This window comes from Mytilus galloprovincialis, chromosome 4 (assembly GCF_965363235.1).
Source record: "Mytilus galloprovincialis chromosome 4, xbMytGall1.hap1.1, whole genome shotgun sequence".
Classification (NCBI taxonomy): Eukaryota; Metazoa; Mollusca; class Bivalvia; order Mytilida; family Mytilidae; genus Mytilus; species Mytilus galloprovincialis.
In genome coordinates, this window is record NC_134841.1 from 58807130 (window position 1) to 58827756 (window position 20627).

The 20627-nt window shown below is 33.3% G+C and overlaps 1 long non-coding RNA gene across 1 annotated transcript; it reads left to right on the forward strand.

The window, feature by feature from the left end:
- Positions 1-12089: 12089 nt before the first annotated feature.
- Positions 12090-15453, forward strand: LOC143070675 (uncharacterized). The gene is made up of 3 exons (XR_012976639.1): positions 12090-12145; positions 12558-12893; positions 15187-15453. It is a non-coding gene; the product is annotated as an uncharacterized LOC143070675 (long non-coding RNA).
- The last annotated feature ends 5174 nt before the right edge of the window (positions 15454-20627 follow it).

The following is a 20627-nucleotide window of genomic DNA, read 5'->3' on the forward strand; positions in this document are numbered from 1 at the left end:
ATAGTTATCTGATTGGCAATCGTTCTTCTCCCTAATTAACGAGGAAATATATATTTTTTGCCCATAAGATTTATAGAAAATGTGAAGTCGAAATGGTTTTGAATTATATAGTCCTACTATATCATTTTGGTCTCCTCCACGACAGTTTTGAGCATTAAAACTAAAAATTAGTTAAACCACACTGCTGATTTTGAGTGTTTGGTACTGGTTGACTGTAACTATGCAAAAATAAACATCGAACCCTATGGGGAAAACAGAGAATTCTATTTGTCAGAAGAAAAATAACTATCAAACATTCAAACATACTATCAGCACTGATCTGTTTCCACACTTTATTCTTAAACTGTTAAAATGTATCAATAAATGGTAATTTAAAGATTTTAATTGTAGTTTATACGATAAATAATTCCTGCCTACGTCAGGTGGGATATTAATAGAATACAAATGGAGAAACCAGAGAGAGATATTTTTAGAAATTAATGAGAGAACCGAGATATTTTTAGAAATTACTGAGAGAACTGAGATAAGTTTAGAAGATTGGTTAGCCAATCAGATAGGAGATATAAGTAAAGTATTAATAAGCTCGTTTTAAGCTGCCAGTTCATCGTAGCATATTTTAATTTTGTTTTTTGTTTTTTACAAAAAGTTATTATTACAAAACAGTTGTTTCAGTATTTAAACTGCTGTGCATAAACTTTAAGTGTTGGATTATTCAGACTTTATATGAACTCAAATAAGTTATCCCGTGTGATAAAATATATCAGGAAAAGGAGCATGGAATAAACTTTGAACAATCCACGTGTTTGTACGGCGAGAAGTCTTCATTCATACGATATGTTCTATTTTATATTTGATTTGGAGTTTTATTATTCATAGATCTGAGGTCTGTTTATTTATTTATTCACCTATATTGCATTTGACATTACATTTATATATACACATGCACGGACGCAATGGGTCCGATTAGGAAAAAGAAAAACAATAACGCAGTCTATAATCCTACATTACTTGAAAATTGGACAATTGCTAGACTAAAAGCAGAGTTAGAAAGAAAGAATATCGCTTTTCCCATAAATGCAAAACGTTTGACATTGGTCCGTATTTTGAAACGATACGAACATTCCGATAGTATCACATCAAACACAACAAACGCACGTGGAGAGGAAGCACGAGGCGAAGACAACGTGGTGAGGAACCCTTAAATGGTAGTGCGGTATACCATCATGCATTGCCACAACAAAACGCACGTGTAGATGGGGATCCGCGATCCCAGGATGCACCAAATATAAACAATAATGAAAACACGCCCAGTAACGACAATCGTGTTTTGATTGGAATTGTATCAAAATTATCATCGACTGTACAATCCCTACAACAGAATGTTTCCGGCTTAACAGGAAAGGTTAATTTATTACTTCAAGCCAGAAATGAAACTACCAGTATTAGTAGAATCGCAGAAACACCAAATGCATATGTCTCCGCTCCGGTGGATAGTGCATCCAACAGTCTGGGAATTCATGGTCAATCTTGGTCAATTTTCAATTTACAGTCCGCATACAATGCATTACAAAACACACGAACTGCACCGAACGCAGCCGCAGGAAGCGAGGAACAGCTTTTAAATATGGGAAATTCAGGCAACATGGTGAGAACAGCACACGGCTATTCTGCAGAAACTCTACCGTTTGTGGAAACAATTTCACCCCAGTTACGAAAGAATATTATATCAGGTATGGACATTAATCTAACATCTTTACTGATACCATACTATTCTGGTTCAGGAACACACGAGTTAAGCTTGAGTGAAGACAAAAACAATAAATCTGACCCTAGGAGTTCAAGATCATTGTCTCTGGCCGAATTTATTCAGGCTTTTGGGATTTATAAGAACATAATGTGTACAACATTTCCTCATCGTAGGAGTGAGTTGGATCTTTATGAACGGGATTTGGTTGATATGGCCACCAGGTATCCGGGTAAGGGATTTTACGAGTACCATAAACGGTTTTCTGCTGATGCGGCAGCTCATTTAAGGCATAACAATATTCCTGTTGACTGGTCTATCCGAAATAACACTTTATTTTGCAATATTTTTGCAAACATTAAACCTAACACATGTAGCATTTGCGGTAGCACTTTTCACTCAAGTAGTTATTGTAATCAGTCAAACAATAGCAATAGGAATACGACAGGGTCATACAGGTCAGATCAAGACATACACGGCAGGGAGCGTTCTTACCATGGAGGAAAGGAAATCTGTAATAATTTTAACGGGAAAACGGGTTGTTTTAGACCTCATTGTAGAAATTTACATATTTGTCTAAGTTGTAATGGAGAGCACCCTAAAACAGTCTGTACGAGTTCAAAAAACGAGGCACTAGGACCCAACAAAATCGGGTCCAATATGCAGAGAAGAATGTAAACCATCAAGTTTCACTAAGTTTGGGAGTAACAACACCCATTGTGATTAGTAATTTAGTTCATGAATTAGAAAATCATCCAAATAAGGAATTCAAGAATTACCTAGTTTTTGGGTTAAGTCAAGGTTTTTCCACCGGTATTACAACATTACCATCTAAGTCTATTGAGTGCAAAAACTTAAGATCAGCGTTATCTCAACCAACACACGTTTTAAAATTAATAGAGACGGAGGTAGAAAAGGGCTATTTAGAAGGACCATTTGATTTCATTCCATTTACACATTACCGCATTAACCCTATCGGTGTGGCAGAAGGTAAATACAATAAAAAGAAGCGTTTGATCGTAGACTTGTCAGCGCCTCATGAGGATCCAAAAAATCCTAGTTTAAACGAACTTATCGAGAAAGATGAATTTTCTTTGCAATATGTTTCAATTGATGATGCTATCAGAACTATAAAAAGCCTAGGTTTTAAATCTTGGCTTTTAAAAACCGATATAGCCGACGCCTTCAAGGTTATGCCCCTGTCGCCAATGTTATGGCCGTTTCATGGAATCAAATGGGATGACAGATATTACTTTTTTAATAAATTGGTGTTTGGGTGCAGGTCTAGCCCAAAAATCTTTGACACTCTTTCACAAGCAATTTGTTGGATTGCTCAGAACAATTACAATATAGAGCACATTTTACACTTGTTAGATGATTTTCTAGTTATTGTACCAGAACAAGACAATGCTCAACAAACTATGAATACTTTTTTAGATATTTTTAAGTCATTAGGTGTGCCACTTTCAATTAAGAAAACTGAAGGACCATGTCATAAGTTAGAATATTTAGGGATATTTTTAGATACTATTAATATGGAGGCTTATCTCCCTTTAGAAAAGGTTTTACGAATTCAAGAAATTATAGAATATTTCAGTAAGCGCAATTCGTGCACAAAAAGAGAGTTATTAAGTTTACTAGGGCATTTAAATTTTGCGTGCAGAGTTATAGTGCCAGGTAGATCATTTGTTTCACACTTAATTAAACTGTCTACTACTGTTAAAAAGTTGCATCACCATGTGCACTTAAAAAGTTGTAAACCTGATCTTGTTATGTGGTCAAAATTTTTAAAAGATTGGAATGGTGTTTCCTTCTTTTTAAATGATAATATAACGAATGCTGCGGACATTCACTTGTTTACTGATGCTACACCTTCCTCATTTGGAGGTTTTTATCAAAATGAATGGTTTCAAGGTGACTTTCCTTATGAACTATTGTCTTGTGAGCAAACATCTATGGCGTTTTTTGAATTGTATCCCATTGTAATGGCATGCGTACTGTGGAGAGATAGATGGAAAAGGAAACGTATATTATTCAATTGTGACAATTTAGCTACTGTTGATATTATAAACTAGAGGCTCTAAAGAGCCTGTGTCGCTCACCTTGGTCTATGTGCATATTAAACAAAGGACACAAATGGATTCATGACAAAATTGTATTTTGGTGATGGTGATGTGTTTGAAGTTCTTACTTTCTGAACGATTTTGCTTCTTACAATATTATCTATAATGAACTTTGCCCATTAGTAACAGAGAACTATATTTGGTAAAAATTTACATAAATTTACCAAATTAATGAAAATTGTTAAAAATTGACTATAAAGGGCAATAACTCCTTAAGGGGTCAATTGACCATTGAGGTCATGTTGACTTATTTGTAGATCTTACTTTGCTGAACATTATTGCTGTTTACAGTTTATCGCTATCTATAATAGTATTCAAGATAACCAAAAACGGCAAAATTTCTTTAAAAATTACCATTTGGAGGGCAGCAACCCAACAACCAGTTGTCCAATTCATCTGAAAAATTCAGGGCAGATAGATATTGACTTGATTAACAAATTAACTTCATGTCAGATTTGCTCTAAATGCTTTGGTTTCATAGTTATAAGCCAAAAACTGCATTTTTCCCCATGTTCTATTTTTAGCTGTGGCGGCCATCTTAGTTGGTTGACCAAGTCATGCCACACATTTTTTAAACTAGATACCCCAAAGATGATTGTGGCCAAGTTTGGATTAGTTTGGCCCAGTAGTTTCAGAGAAGAAGATTTTTGTAAAAGATTACTTTAATTTACGAAAAATGGTTAAAAATTTACTATAAAGGGCAATAACTCCTAAACGGGTCAACTGACCATTTTCGTCATGTTGACCTTTTTGTAGATCTTACTTTGCTGAACATTATTGATGTTTACAGTTTATCTCTATCTATAATAATATTCAAGATAATAACCAAAAACAGCAAAATTTCCTCAAAATTACCAATTCAGGGGCAGCAACCCAACAACGGGTTGACTGATTCAACTGAAAATTTCAGGGCAGATAGATATTGACTTGATTAACAATTTAACTTCTTGTCAGATTTGCTCCAAATGCTTTGGTTTCATAGTTATAAGCCAAAAACTGCATTTTACCCCTATGTTCTATTTTTAGCCGTGGCGGCCATCTTAGTTGGTTGACCAGGTCACGCCACACATTTTTTAAACTAGATACCCCAAAGATGATTGTGGCCAAGTTTGGATTAATTTGGCCCAGTAGTTTCAGAGGAGAAGATTTTTGTAAAAGATTACTTTAATTTACAAAAAATGGTTAAAAATTGACTATAAAGGGCAATAACTCCTACACGGGTCAACTGACCATTTTGGTCATGTTGACTTATTTGTAGATCTTACTGTGCTGAACAATATTGCTGTTTACAGTTTATCTCTATCTATAATAATATTCAAGATAATAACCAAAAACAGCAAAATTTCCTCAAAATTACCAATTCAGGGGCAGCAACCCAACAACCGATTGACCGATTCATCTGAAATTTCAGGGCAGATAGATCTTGACCTAATAAACATTTTTATCCCATGTCAGATTTCCTCAAAATGCTTTGGTTTTTGAGTTATAAGCCAAAAACTGCATTTTACCCCTATGTTCTATTTTTAGCCGTGGCGGCCATCTTAGTTGGTTGACCAGGTCACGCCACACATTTTTTAAACTAGATACCCCAAAGATGATTGTGGCTAAGTTTGGATTAATTTGGCCCAGTAGTTTCAGAGGAGAAGATTTTTGTAAAAGATTACTTTAATTTACGAAAAATGGTTAAAAATTGACTATAAAGGGCAATAACTCCTAAACGGGTCAACTGACCATTTTGGTCATGTTGACTTATTTGTAGATCTTACTTTGCTGAACATTATTGTTGTTTACAGTTTATCTCTATCTATAATAATATTCAAGATAATAACCAAAAACAGCAATATTTCCTCAAAATTACCAATTCAGGGGCAGTAACCCAAAAACCGATTGACCGATTCATCTGAAAATTTCAGGGCAGATAGATCTTGACCTGATAAACATTTTTACCCCTGTCAGATTTGCTCTAAATGCTTTGGTTTTTGAGTTATAAGCCAAAAACTGCATTTTACCCCTATGTTCTATTTTTAGCCGTGGCGGCCATCTTGGTTGGTTGACCGGGTCACGCCACACATTTTTTAAACTAGATACCCCAATGATGATTGTGGCCAAGTTTGGTTTGATTTGGCCCAGTAGTTTCAGAGGAGAAGATTTTTGTAAAAGCTAACGCCGGACGACGACGGACGACGGACGCCGGACGCCGGACGCAAAGTGATGAGAAAAGCTCACTTGGCCCTTTGGGCCAGGTGAGCTAAAAAGGGTAGATCTAAGATTCAAAGCTTGATGAAGTTAATGAGAAAGCTCACTTATCATTCAGCAATTAATAATTTTGTGGTGCATGCCAAACACATTCCTGGTATAAAAAATTGTATAGCTGATTCTCTTTCTCGTTACCAGATGATGAAGTTCAGAGCCTTGGCACCACATGCAAACGCGATACCAACTCCTTGTCTGCATCCCTCAGAGCTGATGATGGTTTGAATTTAAAGATAGACGAATTATGGGATGCGTCTTTGAGCGGAAGCACTAGATTGACATATAAATCCGCTTTTAAATGTTTCAGAACTTTCCTGGTCATGAATGGTCAACCGTGCTCCGAAGTTAATCTTCCTTATGTAAAAGAAGATCTTCTAGTCTATTTCGTAACTTATTGTCAAAAAGCACTTAATCTGAAACACCAGACTATTAAACTCTATCTTGCCGGAGTACGTCATTATTATATAAGATTTTTAGGATATGATCCTATGGCGAATGCTATCAGATTACCAGTTATTCTTCGGGGTATTAAAAAATCTCAGAACAATGTCGTTCAAGAAAGATTGCCAATTACATCATCAATTTTGAATAAGCTTTGTGCATTATTATCGAAAGGAATATTTTCACCAGTGCTAGACCTCATGTTTCAGTGTGCTTTTAAAATGGCTTTTTTCGGTTTTCTTAGGTGTGGAGAATTTACCTGTCGGTCTTATAATGATAATTCATGTACAGTACTTTTGCAAGATATCACTGTGGATCCGACGAAACAGTTTTTCATTTTTCGCCTGTGATCATCTAAGCGTGATCCCTTTCGTCAAGGGGTAAATATTACTATTTATGAAAATGACACATTTAAACCAGTGGATACAATGAATAAGTATCTGTCTATAAGATATAACAATGGCGCTTTACCAAAATCTCCACTTTTTGTCGAGGATGAATTTCAATCATCGCCGTTAAGCAGGGAAACATTTATTTCTTCATTGAGACAACTATTGGACACACTTGGCTATAATACTGTTAAGTTTTGTGGTCACTCCTTTCGTATAGGAGCAGCTACATCCGCAGCAGCATGTGGTGTCGAGGATGATATAATTCAAACATTAGGCAGGTGGTCATCAGACTGTTACATACGATACATACGAACTGATGCCAAAGTATTGAAAAGAGCTCAGCACGATATGTGTTTTCATAACTAGTTCATTTGTTGTAGTTTAAAGCTTTAGAGAGATTATTATTGTTTCTTTTTTTTGTAGTTTTACACACATGTAATTTTTGTTTTGGTTTTTTTTGTAACATTATGTGATATTTGAGTGGTAAAAAAAAAAAAACAACATGAAGACCATTTTAATTCCATATTTTAATAAATTTAGGTTAGATTACATAACTAAATAAATAAAAATATATATATATTAAATCGCAATAAATGATGTATCTATCTTGGGGGCTTTCACTCATTTAATGGTATTAAATTCGCTTATTTGGCCATGTTAATTTCGGGGAAATTATTTTTTTACCCCCAAGTCAATTATACATCAGTATAGTATATATTCTTAATTATCAGTTCCAATTATTATTGTATAAGTAAGCATGGGATTATTTTGCATATCGTGCTGCTGGTATCCACCGCAGCCGATACCCCGCTGCTGGTATCCACCGCAGCCGAAACCCCGCTGCTGGTATCCACCGCAGCCGAAACCCCGCTGCTGGTATCCACCGCAGCCGAAAAACCCGCTGCTGGTATCCACCGCAGCCGAAACAATGTTGCAGGTATCCACCGCATCCTATAGTTAATAGTTTATTTTTAGAATAATGTTTCAAATTATTGTTTAGATTAGGTAGATTTTTTATAAAGTGAGTAGCCCCCGAGAAAGCCAAAACATAGATACATTTATTGATTATATTGTTACATTTTTTATATGTTGTCATGTAGTTTTAGCAATTATATAATGGAAGAAGTATAGCTTGTTTTTTATTAGTCTAGATAATAAATATATATACCACTATGCTATATTATGATGTTTGTTGTTTTGTCGTCTTTAGATATCATGAGAGGTTAAGAAGGGATCGGAATAATTATACGATAGCTTTTACTGATTGTCATTTAGAGACATGTGTGCTTATATACAGTCATATAGATTTAACATTTGGGTTGTCGTAATTTGTCTTTGCATTTGGTTAGTCGTTTTTCAAGTCACTGATACTAGAAAAGTATGATTGTATAAAATACAAATATATTTCAGCATTACGACAGGTTGCTGTCTGAATGATACATCTATAACACATCTACTATCTGATCAGAATCATGATCTATATAACTAATGAAAAGATACAGTGTAAATACATATGATCATCACTATTTTGAAAAAATTGAAAATAATAAAGTTATTGTAAACTAAAGCATATACTAACGGAAAACTAGTGTTAAAAGCCAAAAAGATACATAAATCTGAGTCTTAGAAATTAATTTTATTGGCATCTTTGTTCTTCTCATACATGTATGACATTGTGCTTGTTTGTGAATAGACAGAAATAAGTCTTACAACAGGACTTAAACGTTACATAACAAAAATCCGTGTTCTTATCTCTAAGTACAATGACCCCTTACACTCCATTACTTACATCGAAATACTAAGGATTTTTCTTGTCCAAGGCATAAATTACCGTAGCCGTATTTGGCACAACTTTTTGAAATTTTGGATCCACAATGCTCTTCTTCAACTTTATACTTGTTTGACTTTCTAACTATTTTGATCTGAATTTCACTGATGAGTCTTATGTAGACAACACACGCGTCTGACGTATCAAATTATAAACCTGGTATCTTTGATTATAACTATTAAGCTTTTTAAAATTGAAGATACGTGACCAAGACGGCAATATTTACACAGATTCTGTGTTTGTCATAAGTGAAACTTTTTCTCTGTCTCTCTCCAAATATATTTAGATGTCCATTAAAAAAAACCTCCATGATTCGATACTAATAAATGAAACTCAAAAATACAGATACTGGGAAGATATAGAACCTCGTTTTTGGAAGAAATTTAAGAATTAGTTTTTTTTTCTTTCATTCCATCAAGGATTTGTATAGTAAGATCTTACTATACAAATCCTTGATTCCATATACAACGACGGGGCCTGATCATACCTTCTACAACGTACAAGTTTGAAATAAGAGGTTGGTGTAATTTAATTAGTAATATTTGATGCAGGCTATACTTTATTGTAGTTTTAACATGGGTGGGCATTACATTCGTGATTTATTTGCCCGAGCGATAGTGAGGGCTAAATAACACGAATATAATGCCTACCCATGTTAAAATTACAATAAAAAATAACTTGTGTATAAGAGTAGAAGGTTTGTGTAGGCTCTTCCATGAAACTCCCTTTTTTGTTTGTAAACAAGCAAATGACTGGCATTGTGATTTTTCAGAGGAAGGAGTTTGAACAGCTAGCATGAACGGATGTCGCATCTAGGTCAAATATGTCAATCTCCAATTGCAACACATTACAGTCATATAAATTAATTATTAACAACATGTGCATCATATAAGAGTTTGGAAGAGTTTTAAGTTAATAAAATATATCAAATGTATGCCAATTTGATAAAATTCATTATTATGCAGTAGTCAATAAATACGCATGTGCAAACAAATTTTATTGGATTTAGAGCATGGGTTTATTCACACAGCAAAGGAAGCACGTCATAGTAGAATTTCTGTTGCATATGGAGCAGGAATTGCTGCCTTCCGGAGTACCTGAGTTCACCCAGATATTTGTTTAGGTTCATGTTGTTCAATCTTTAGATTTTTGTTTCGTGTTTTGTTAATGTTGTTTGTCTTTTCGTCGATTTTTAATTTTTTGTTTGTTATGGTGTTGACTTTTTTTTATTGGACATGAATTTTAATTGTTTGGTATCTTCTCTATCTGGCAAACAAGAAATTTTTAGATGAAGAACATTTATTTCGGAAATACTAAATTTATTCAAAATTGACAATCTTGATTGTTCTAATTTTAAAAGGTTTCCTTAAACAGAAAAAAGGTTATTTTTACCCGGCATTAGTACTGCAATGGAATAATTACATGAAAATACGGATATGGTTTTATTGAAGTTGTTGTTATTAAATATTGAAAATGATCAAGAATCAGAGGACATATCTCCCTTATGCAAGGCTTTGATTCAATGTCCGGTTTTGACTATAGTTGTTTTTTGTTTTTTTGATAAGCTTGTCCAATGTATGAATACATTTTTTTTCAAATAGTTTGGCGACGAGCATCCTTGACGAGATATTTAATGCATCTCGTGCAGTAATAGTAGAACTAAACTAAAAATCGTCCTTTTGGGTAAACCTCCTTTGGGAAGCTTAAACGCCATAATATGAAAGCAAAAGATGTATAAACACTTGTATATGTTAAAAGGGGACTAAAGGGGACCTAAACGGAATATTTTAAAACGCATGCAAGGGTTCAAATCTTATTTTGTTAACTAATTATAATATAGATATGAAAACATATGGTCTAACATCCCTTTTCCTACCTTTTATGACAATGTCATGTCTTTATTAGACTGTAAACAGTGTACTGATTGATACTTTAGTCTAGGAAAAAAATATTCATTTATTTGTTGGTATGTACCTGTCCAAAACTCTGGAGCCGTTAATTCAGTGGTTGTTGTTGGTTGCTGTCTGTAATGTTTATTTTTCGTTTATTGTTTTGTTTTTTTCTTCATTAATCAGACCTTTGATTTTTCTTTTAAATTGTTCAATATTTTTGACATGTTGGAGTCTCTATAACTGATTTCATTGTGTATGTATGAATGTTACTATGTCCATTAATGCTCTTCAACTTTGTAGAAAAGGTAGAGGGTTGCTGCTCACAAGGAAGCTATTAAACCAAGAGTTCCAAATGGTGAAGTTGAAATCATTCCTTCGTAAATTTTACGGACGCTATCACGAGTTGGTTGACCGTTATGGAATAACCGATTCACAGATGATATCAGATATGTTCCTTACGTCGTAATTACAATCCCCTTCCCTTTTAATGAATGTGACCTACCGAATCATATTACTATTGACGGTATTTGTTAATTTGTTATAACATGAGTAACACGACGGGTGCCACATGTGGAGAAGATTTGCTTACCCTTCCGGAGCAGCTGAGATCACCCCAGTTTTTGGTTGGGTTCGTGTTGCTTATTCTTTAGTTTTTATGTGTACTATTGTTTGTCTGTTTGTCTTTTTCATTTTTAGTCATAGCGTTGACAGTTTATTTTCGATTTATGAGTTTGACTGTCCCTCTGGTATCTTTCCACCCTCTTTTGTACTTGTTTGGCTTTAACTATTTTAATCTGAGCGTCACTGATGAGTCTGATGTAGACGAAACGCGCGTCTGGCGTATTGAATTATAAGCTTGATACCTTTCATTGTTGAATGTCGTAATATAGAAACATATAGCTGCTTATCAATCACGTCAGAAACTTGACAGTGATGAATTAGAATGTGCGAGTATTTTACGAATTTGTCTAAGTTTTCTTTACTTTGAATAACGAGAGGTGTATGCTTAGCACGATAAAACGTACAATATCTGGTTGAACAATAAATAACAAAAAAGTGAGTTTCAAATTTATTACGTTGTAGGGTTTGTAGTGAATGTAGTTAAAACTGGTTGGACAGGTGTAGTCAAATAGAATGATGTTATATTTCTTAATGATCAAATGACTTTGGAGAACAACATTAATTTTACAACCGTATTTTGATATAAACGCATATTCTTGACCTTATCCTGAGGAATCAAGAAATTGCCGTCAAAAATAGAATGTGAAAAGTGCAATCTGTCTCTATGCATTAAAAGGTTACACAATACATTAACTTATAATTGTATCATGTGACGTAATTAAGTTTGTTTATGGTTCTTTATCCCTATATATATCCTGCAATCTGTGATATAAACAATAAACATTTTAATTCTTATGATACTGGAAAGGTACGGTCATTGAAAAAGGTAGTATTTTTTTCAGCTGGTACAGGTTGTATATTTCAGTTATTTTTAATGTCCTTTTTTCAAATTGTGTAATTCTAACATGTTCATTTATTTCCATTTGATCATTTGTTTTCTGTAAACCTTGTGGAAAGGTTCGTAAATATAACTTGCGATGGGTACATCGAAAGTGAGTATTAAATTTATATAGTATCAGTAATCTCGACCATGTGTTTGTAATAAACAAATGTTATGTGTTTGTATGTGTTGTTTGTCATTGCATTGTATTACTTTTTATTCTGAGATGTCTTAGTGTTGGTGGTCGATATGGTCTGCTGCATAGTTTGGTATTTTGTTAGCGATTCCTAATATCCACATTTAATGTACTACTGACTTAAACTTCACAAACACATCTATACCTAATACCTATCAATATTTTCTTATTTGATTTTTTTTTTTAGATTATGATGGAAATTTTCTGTATTTGTATCAATTTGATATTGTTAGTGGCTGTGCATGCTCAGAATGAGTATGATCCTGTTGTTTTAAAGGATTGCTATTCGTACGAAAATATGGAAAAGTTCCTTACCATGGGAACGTTGGAACAGATCAGATGTTTGCAGCAGTATATGTTAACCTTTAATAATGGTATCATCCAATACAAACTGAATGATATATTTCGAATCCCTGTCAGCATGACGTATTCACGAAATGGCGGGAAACAAATGTTGGACATCTTACCAATGATTGAAAGGAAAATCTATAATCTCCGTCCAGGAATGTTCAAACACCTAACGGTAAGGCAAAAACATCTTTTTAAAATGTGTTTCAACTGACTAAGGCATTAAGACATTCGCTTTCCACTTAATTGTATTACATGCATCATTATACATTATACATGTACCACCTCTTTGTCAATGCCGTGACACATACAGAATGAGAAATCCTGCATGGCCGTCCGTTCGTCTGTTTACTCCGTCTTTCTGTCCGTTTGTCGTTCTGTAACCCCTTTATATTCGCTACTTCTCGTTAAACACTAAACTAAGTGGTAACTTCACATGATGAACTTCATACTTCATATTTCATTTTTTCTTCTCAATTTTTCAAGGGTTTACTGAGGCAAGAGAAATAAAGGTTTTCTCTCATCACAAGACAATATTTTTTAAACGTCCTTCTCTGAAAACTCTTTGAAAAACTAAATGATCAAACTCAAAAATGATCAAAATATTGGCATGACTATTTGTAATGGTTTGAAATGGATGTTTCTATGTAACGCTTAAGCCAAAGTATACTTTGACATTGTACAGTCAAAATGCAAAAAAAAAATATGACTGTATATATTCTGGAACAACTCTTTAGAAGCGAAAATCTTCTGACGCGGAAGACTTTTGTTGTCGATATGTGTTGACAACTGCACTTACCTCAGCCATTAAATACTTTCAATATGCCATTCAAAATCGTCCTCTAAGTTGTTTTTAAATTTTTATTTTTATCTATTTCCAATGTCAATTTCAGAGAATTGAATGATCATGTAAAGTCAATTTTAATCATTAAAGGACCATAATCTGTCAGTTTCATGTTCACCGATTTCACCAAAATTCTAAAATTTGAATTATAACATACTAAAACGTATATCCAAACATAAAAAGGTTAGAATGAACAATTTACAATACATGCGCGCGTCTGGAATAAATACAAAATTTAATCCTGGTATCTATGATGAATTAATTTACAAACACTGGGTCAATGCCTCTGCTGGTGGAGTTTTAATTCCCCGAGGGTATCACCAGCCCAGTAGTCAGCACTTCTGTGCTGACATGAATTATCATTGATATGGTTATATTTATAATTCACCTGTTTACAAAATTTTGAATTTTTGAAATACTAAGGCTTTTCTACCTCAGGAATAGATTACCTTGGCTGTATTTAGCAAAACTTTTAGGAATTATGGTCCTCCATGCTCTTCAACTTTACTTTTCCTTTTAACTTTTAAGGATTCGAGCGTCACTGATGAGTTTTGTGTATAAATATTATAAAATTAAATCCTTGTATCAATGATGAGTTAATCGATAATATGTTTCAGCATTTCCTGTGTATTTCATAAAATAGAGTATTGAAATGGAGAAGGTGCCAAAGAGACAACAACCCGGCCAAATAGCGGAAATAGCTGAAGGCCCCCAATGGGTTTAGTCGAGACTCAATCTTCTAAACCATCTAGGTGACCTCCAAAGACTGTCGACAGTCATATAGCCCGATATAAACATACATATACCTGTAGATACAAATAGATAATTAACTCGTGCGGTTGGATTTTTCTAGGTCTGTTTGATTTCATATAATAGGTTAAAAATATATGCTACTTATTGTTTTTATCTATTATATAAGAATGAGTTTTTATGGATCGAATAAGTCAATCAGATGGTTTACCCTTGTTTCATTTTCAATGTTGACATTGTTTCCCTTTTGATAACTGAACACGTCTAATGCATGCGTAACCAATCTCTTAGATTAGCTAAGGTGTTAAATTGAATGTCACATGACTATGATTACAATTAGCGTCAAATTATTCACTTTAAATAAATAATTCATCAGCGATGGGTTTTTTTGGTGGGGTTTATTTTGACAAAATCAACCCAAACGGGCTGCCATATGCGAATTATCATTTCACTACTTTACAACTTTACTTTCTTTCATGATTGTTTATGTGTTACATATTTGTTTTTAGTTATTTTTTTGTACATAAATAAGGCTGTTAGTTTTCTCGTTTGAATTGTTTTACATTGTCATTTTGGGGCCTTTTATAGCTGACTATGCGATATGGGCATGGCTCGTTTATGAAGGCCGTACGAAGACCTAAAGTTGTTAATTTATGTGTCATTTTGGTCTCTTGTGGAAAATTGTCTCATTTGCAATCATACCACATCTTCCATTTTTTATATAATACATATTTTTTCAAATCTTGAAGTTGACACCCCTTAAACCCAAAATGGAAAAAAATATTGATGATCACGAATATTACATCACTATATGTTTCAAATTGACACCGCACTTCTTTTGATTTACTAATCTGTTTATAATTTTTCATTGTAGGGTTTAATAAAGAATCCAGTCAAAAGGTCAAAGAGACATACATTGAAATCCGGTCAAACACGCTATCCACTATCTGACATTGTTCCAATTTCACATTCGCCTATTCTTGGGGATCTTTTCCAGATTCCTTGGAAGAACTAAACTGACACAAGAACGATTTGTAAAGCCTCGGCTGATACATGTACCTCTAGTTCTTTGGACCAAACTGACAATTTCGAAAACTTACTGTCACATATAAATAAACATCCCTCGTGAGGATTTCAATAATCCGATCGTCAAGTTGATATTGTGATTACTGGCGACAAGATGTAAACATTTATATCCGTGTATATTTCTAAATGTGCTGAGACAGATAACATTATTGTAATACATTATCATTCTTAAGGCAATGGCTAATTATGTAATTACAACTTTACTACTTGGATGATTTAAAAAAGAAGATTATCATTATTAAATAGAATTGCAGAAAAAATTGTCATTTATTAATGTATACTTTTATTTGCTATTTAAAACTATGACAACAATGACAAAAAAGGCTATACACCATTCTCTGCATATGAAATGAGTCCTAGTAAAACGAAAACAGTTGAAGACTGTAAGGTATGAATTAAATAAGGTATGTGATTTGTTAATTGTTGTCATCGGGTTTCTGTCGCGGGGACGTATAATATGCTCCACATCACCTATTTTTTTTTAAAGTTACATTGTTTAATAACTCTTTTTTGATACTTACCACATCGAAACGTACTTCGTCGATTTAAGAAAATTTTGTTAAACCAATGCAAACACTTTACTGAATAGGAAAATGAATCCAACGAAAAGTGTGGAGATAGACTGATAGTATAGGCAAATATGTAAATGTCATATCGATATAGAAGATTACATACTTATGGTAAGCTACAAATTAATTTTTATGCGGAATAACGCTTAGAAGAAACGCTGGGAAATTGAAATGGCGAGGTTGCTGAAATATGTTGTATTGGATGATTGACTGTGTTGTATACAAAAAACAATTCCTAGTCTCCAAAGTCCAATGACATTAAGGTCAAATGAAGTTGTTGATCAAATCTTTTGAAATTTGAGCAAGATAAAAAAAATTATCAAACTCTCATAGAAAAACATTAGTACCGATACTCGAATTGCAATTTAATGTTTGTTTGGTTTTGCAAGTTTTAATCCCATTATACATGTACTGTTAAAAATGAAATTATGCAATTGGATTCATTAGAAAACTTTCATACATGATGAGGTGACAAAAAGAATTAGTAATTAAAACTAAACAAGTTTTTGACACTTTTTCTTTTATTTATTATAGACCAAAAAGGTTTGGAGAATTCGAAATTCTGAAAGCCCTGTTATAATTTTAAATTTAGTTACAATAAAAAATCTGACAAGAATTATACAAATAAGAGCACTTACAAGACAGAACAGGAGAACCCAGAGACGCACAGACGAAAAGACGGACAACCGATTTTCAATGCCCCCGCAACGCCTCGCATTTGGAAAATACAAAACATTTACTAATGATTTAAGAAGACTATGAAATAGACGAGAATCAAAACAATCTTGATAAAAATTCTTATGAAAGAAAATGTAGAAAAGCGCCTCGAAAATACCAAATATAATAACGGTATTTTCATTCGTTTTTTTTTAAAACTGGACTGGCAGCAAACACAGTAGACCTTAATAAGTACATGAGATTGTTTTCTGATAAATATAATTTCATACGGTTGAACGTAGTGAATTAGAGAGAAATTATTTTCTCTTGTCTTTTCATGATGTATATCGTCGCTGTTATGCAAAAACCTCGTATCTCAATTTTTTGCGGAAATCTTTTTATCGATTATTTAAGATTAGATAGGTATGATCCACTGTATGCGAAAATATCTGATCTTCTAACCAATCATTTACTCGAATTCTGACACGAGACGAAAAAGTGTAGTCGGATCGGTGAGACATTTTGTTGTGCGAAAATATCGTATCTCAAAAGAAAACACATGGCACGGCAGATTATATTATAACAGGTACAGTTTTATCAATTTCAGGTTTTCAAAGCTAATATAGCTTAAAAATAATGAAAAGCTTTGAAAAAACAATATAGGTGCAGAAATATTTGCTCGTCTTGGTAATTGATTGGTTAGAAGATCAGATATTTTGGCATACAGTTGAACATACATATTTAATTCTAAATAATCGATTAAAAGATTTCAGTTTTTAATGCCTGGTGAAAAATTATCAAAACCTTAGATACGTGGTTTCTGCATAACAGCGACGATATAAGTGTCGTACCTATCATGTGGTCAGTTTCCCGCCGAAACGGGGTGAAACGTGGGTTTCGGTCATTCAGCACGACAGCGCCAAAGTGATCGGTCCTTCTTTAAACGCTTGGTAAATTTTGATTTATTCCCGTAGTCCCCCCCCCCCCCCTTTTTAATTATTTATAAGATATATAGGATTGATAGGACTGGAGGGTTGTTTTTTCTTTTTGGTATCATATTGTGTGAAGTATATAGTTGTGTATAATATATATATACATATGTGATTATGAATGTTCATGTGTAACATATTTAATAAACATAGCAGCGGCGTTGTCGTGTAGTTTTGCACTTTAATTATGAGTTTTGTATTCTTTATACTTTCACAGTAAAGGTTTTTCAAAGGCATACATTATCATGGGGTGACGTACATGAGACTAGTATTATGTAATGAAGTTTAATACAGAATGAAGGTTGTTACAAGAGAATAAAACAAATACCAATACACTGTATGATTTTTAAAGCAGTTATTTTAACATGATCCGCTTCATAACGAAAGTCACTCTGTAATATTTATTTTGCATATTCTAATCTAATGTTTAGAATAATCTTTGAGACGTTACGCACAATGTTGGTGACGTTTTCTGATATCATGTACATTTGACAAAAAATCAGCTTTATATAAGAAAAATACAGAACAGAGAAAGTGTAATTTTGTGTAAAAAAAACTTTAAAGCACTTAAGAATTTAAATTACAAATAGCTTATTGATTTTTGTTAGTTTTTGTCAATCAGCTGTCCGAATTCTAACGAGAAAAACCTTATATTTTCCGTGTAGACGGGTAAGATAGTAATGTTGTTCTTTGATTATTACTCCTATTTTCGGTTACTTATAAGTATGTGAAACATAACAATGCTATATCATTTGGAAGAGAAAAATTATGGCTTTGTGATGACATGTGTTTAAGACCGAAAAAGAGCAAATTTCGGACTGGGTAGACCTTGAAAGAAGTCATTATTGATTGTAGACACCAATGATAAATATCACTCCCTTACGGCACAACAGTTCATAATCCATGTATAGTGAGAGATTTTTGTTATCAGATTCAGGATAGCGCATATCCTTTTGGAAAACTCTTTAAAAGCAAAGAAATCCAATGGAAAAGAGCAAATCCCATGAATAATTCGATCTCATTACCAGAAACCTAGCCCGAAGTACACTGTCACAACAAGGTTTAAGTCAGGAATCTGATGTACAGTAGTTGTCGTTTGTTTATGTAATATATACGTGTTTCTCGTTTCTCGTTTTGTTTATATAGACTAGAACACACCCGTGATATCGCGGGTCCGTGACTGAATTAAAGTATATAACTATGCGCAAGCCTTATTTTAGTATTAGTACTGTCATCTGATAAAGTCATGCCGATTATAAGATACACAATTTTCTCTGCTTTCAAATCTTTCTGTTTGAACCCGTCGAACTGGAACTTGTCAATTATTGGTAATATTAATTATTTGGAAAACAAAAGGTCCTGGAATGGAGTATTTTTTAACAAATTGAAACTTATTTTTAGTCCAGATTTTTAGTATTCGTATTGTTATCTTAGAAAGTCTTACGGATTAAAATACTACAATATGTAACAATTTGACAATTTAGTAGTGTCAACCCTGTGATTATGACCCGTGTATATAGCATATTAATCCTGAATACACCGTTTGGTGGTGCGCCTGTCAGATGCGGAACGTACAGATAAGGTAATAGGTAACAGGTGATTATACTATTGGTATCGGTATCGGACTCGACCCGGAACTTCCTAATTATTGGCAATATTAATTACGTGGAAAACAAAAGGGCCTAGAGTGGTGTAATTTTTAATCTACACCTTTGTACTATATTTGTTGTATATAAAGTTGAATTCTTTGATTCGTCGTTTTTACGTGATGACGGCTGACAAAATGGACCTCGTAATTTTAGTATTATAGATAAGACCGTTGGTTTTCCCGTTTGAATGGTTTTACACTAGTAATTTTGGGGCCCTTTATAGCTTGTTGTTCGGTGTGAGCCAAGGCTCCGTGTTGAAGGCCGTACTTTAACCTATAATGGTTTACTTTTTAAATTATTTGTATGGAGAGTTGTCTCATTGGCACTCACACCACATCTTCCTATATCTATTAAAAAAAAAGTTGTATAAAGAAATTATCAATATTGAGCAAAACTGTGCAAAACATTTTATGTAGTCAGAAAATGTAACATGTCTCCTAAAATATAACATTTGAACAGCATTTATTCGGACATAAATCTCATTTTAGCATTAAACAAAAAAATACCATGTATATGAATTCTCAAAGGTCTCCCGCCACAAAACTTTAACCAGCGTTTCACGTTAGTAATTCCGGGGTGGGTTACAGGAAACAATGTAAAATAATGTGTTACCAAATTGTCACAATGTTAGCGTCTTCATTTGTGCTTTGAATTATGAGGGACAAGTTATTACAAATCTTCAAAAAAGAGTAAAAACAACATCAGTTGTTTGAAATCAAATTCCTTTGCAAAAGGAACCTTTTAATATATTTGAAATAAAGATTAATGCATAAATCATAAAAATAAAGCAGTCACATCGTGGTCTACCAAAATGTCACAGCATCTCTAATTTGACGTTTTCAACGTTAACTCTATAGTTAACGTATTTTTGCATTATGGTGTATTATTATGTATTGGTAACGTATCTATTCTAACAAAATAATGCATAATACATGAAATTAGAATATATAGTTTTCATGGTTCCTCTTTTCGAAATAACATTTATTTTTAATAAAACTTGATATGGGTACATTTTAATGAGACAGCAACTCAACAACAACAACAAATTCATATTTACTAAAATCTTTCAGTTACCAAAGTAGAAATTCAAATATTACTGACATCATATACAAAATGTTAGTATAATATTCATATCAATTCAAATGTTGATCGTTTTGACTTAATATAAATTATGTAAAACTTGGGTACAACTGCAATAAATCAAATTCGGATTTTTAAAATTATTTAATTACTATAACAAGTTACAGTAAAATTTCACACACAAAAAAACGCAATGAAAGATATATTCCATACGTATTTGTTAGTATATACAAATATGCTAAATCCTGTGCAGCGAGCGTTTATGTTGTAGATTGGAGATGGAAC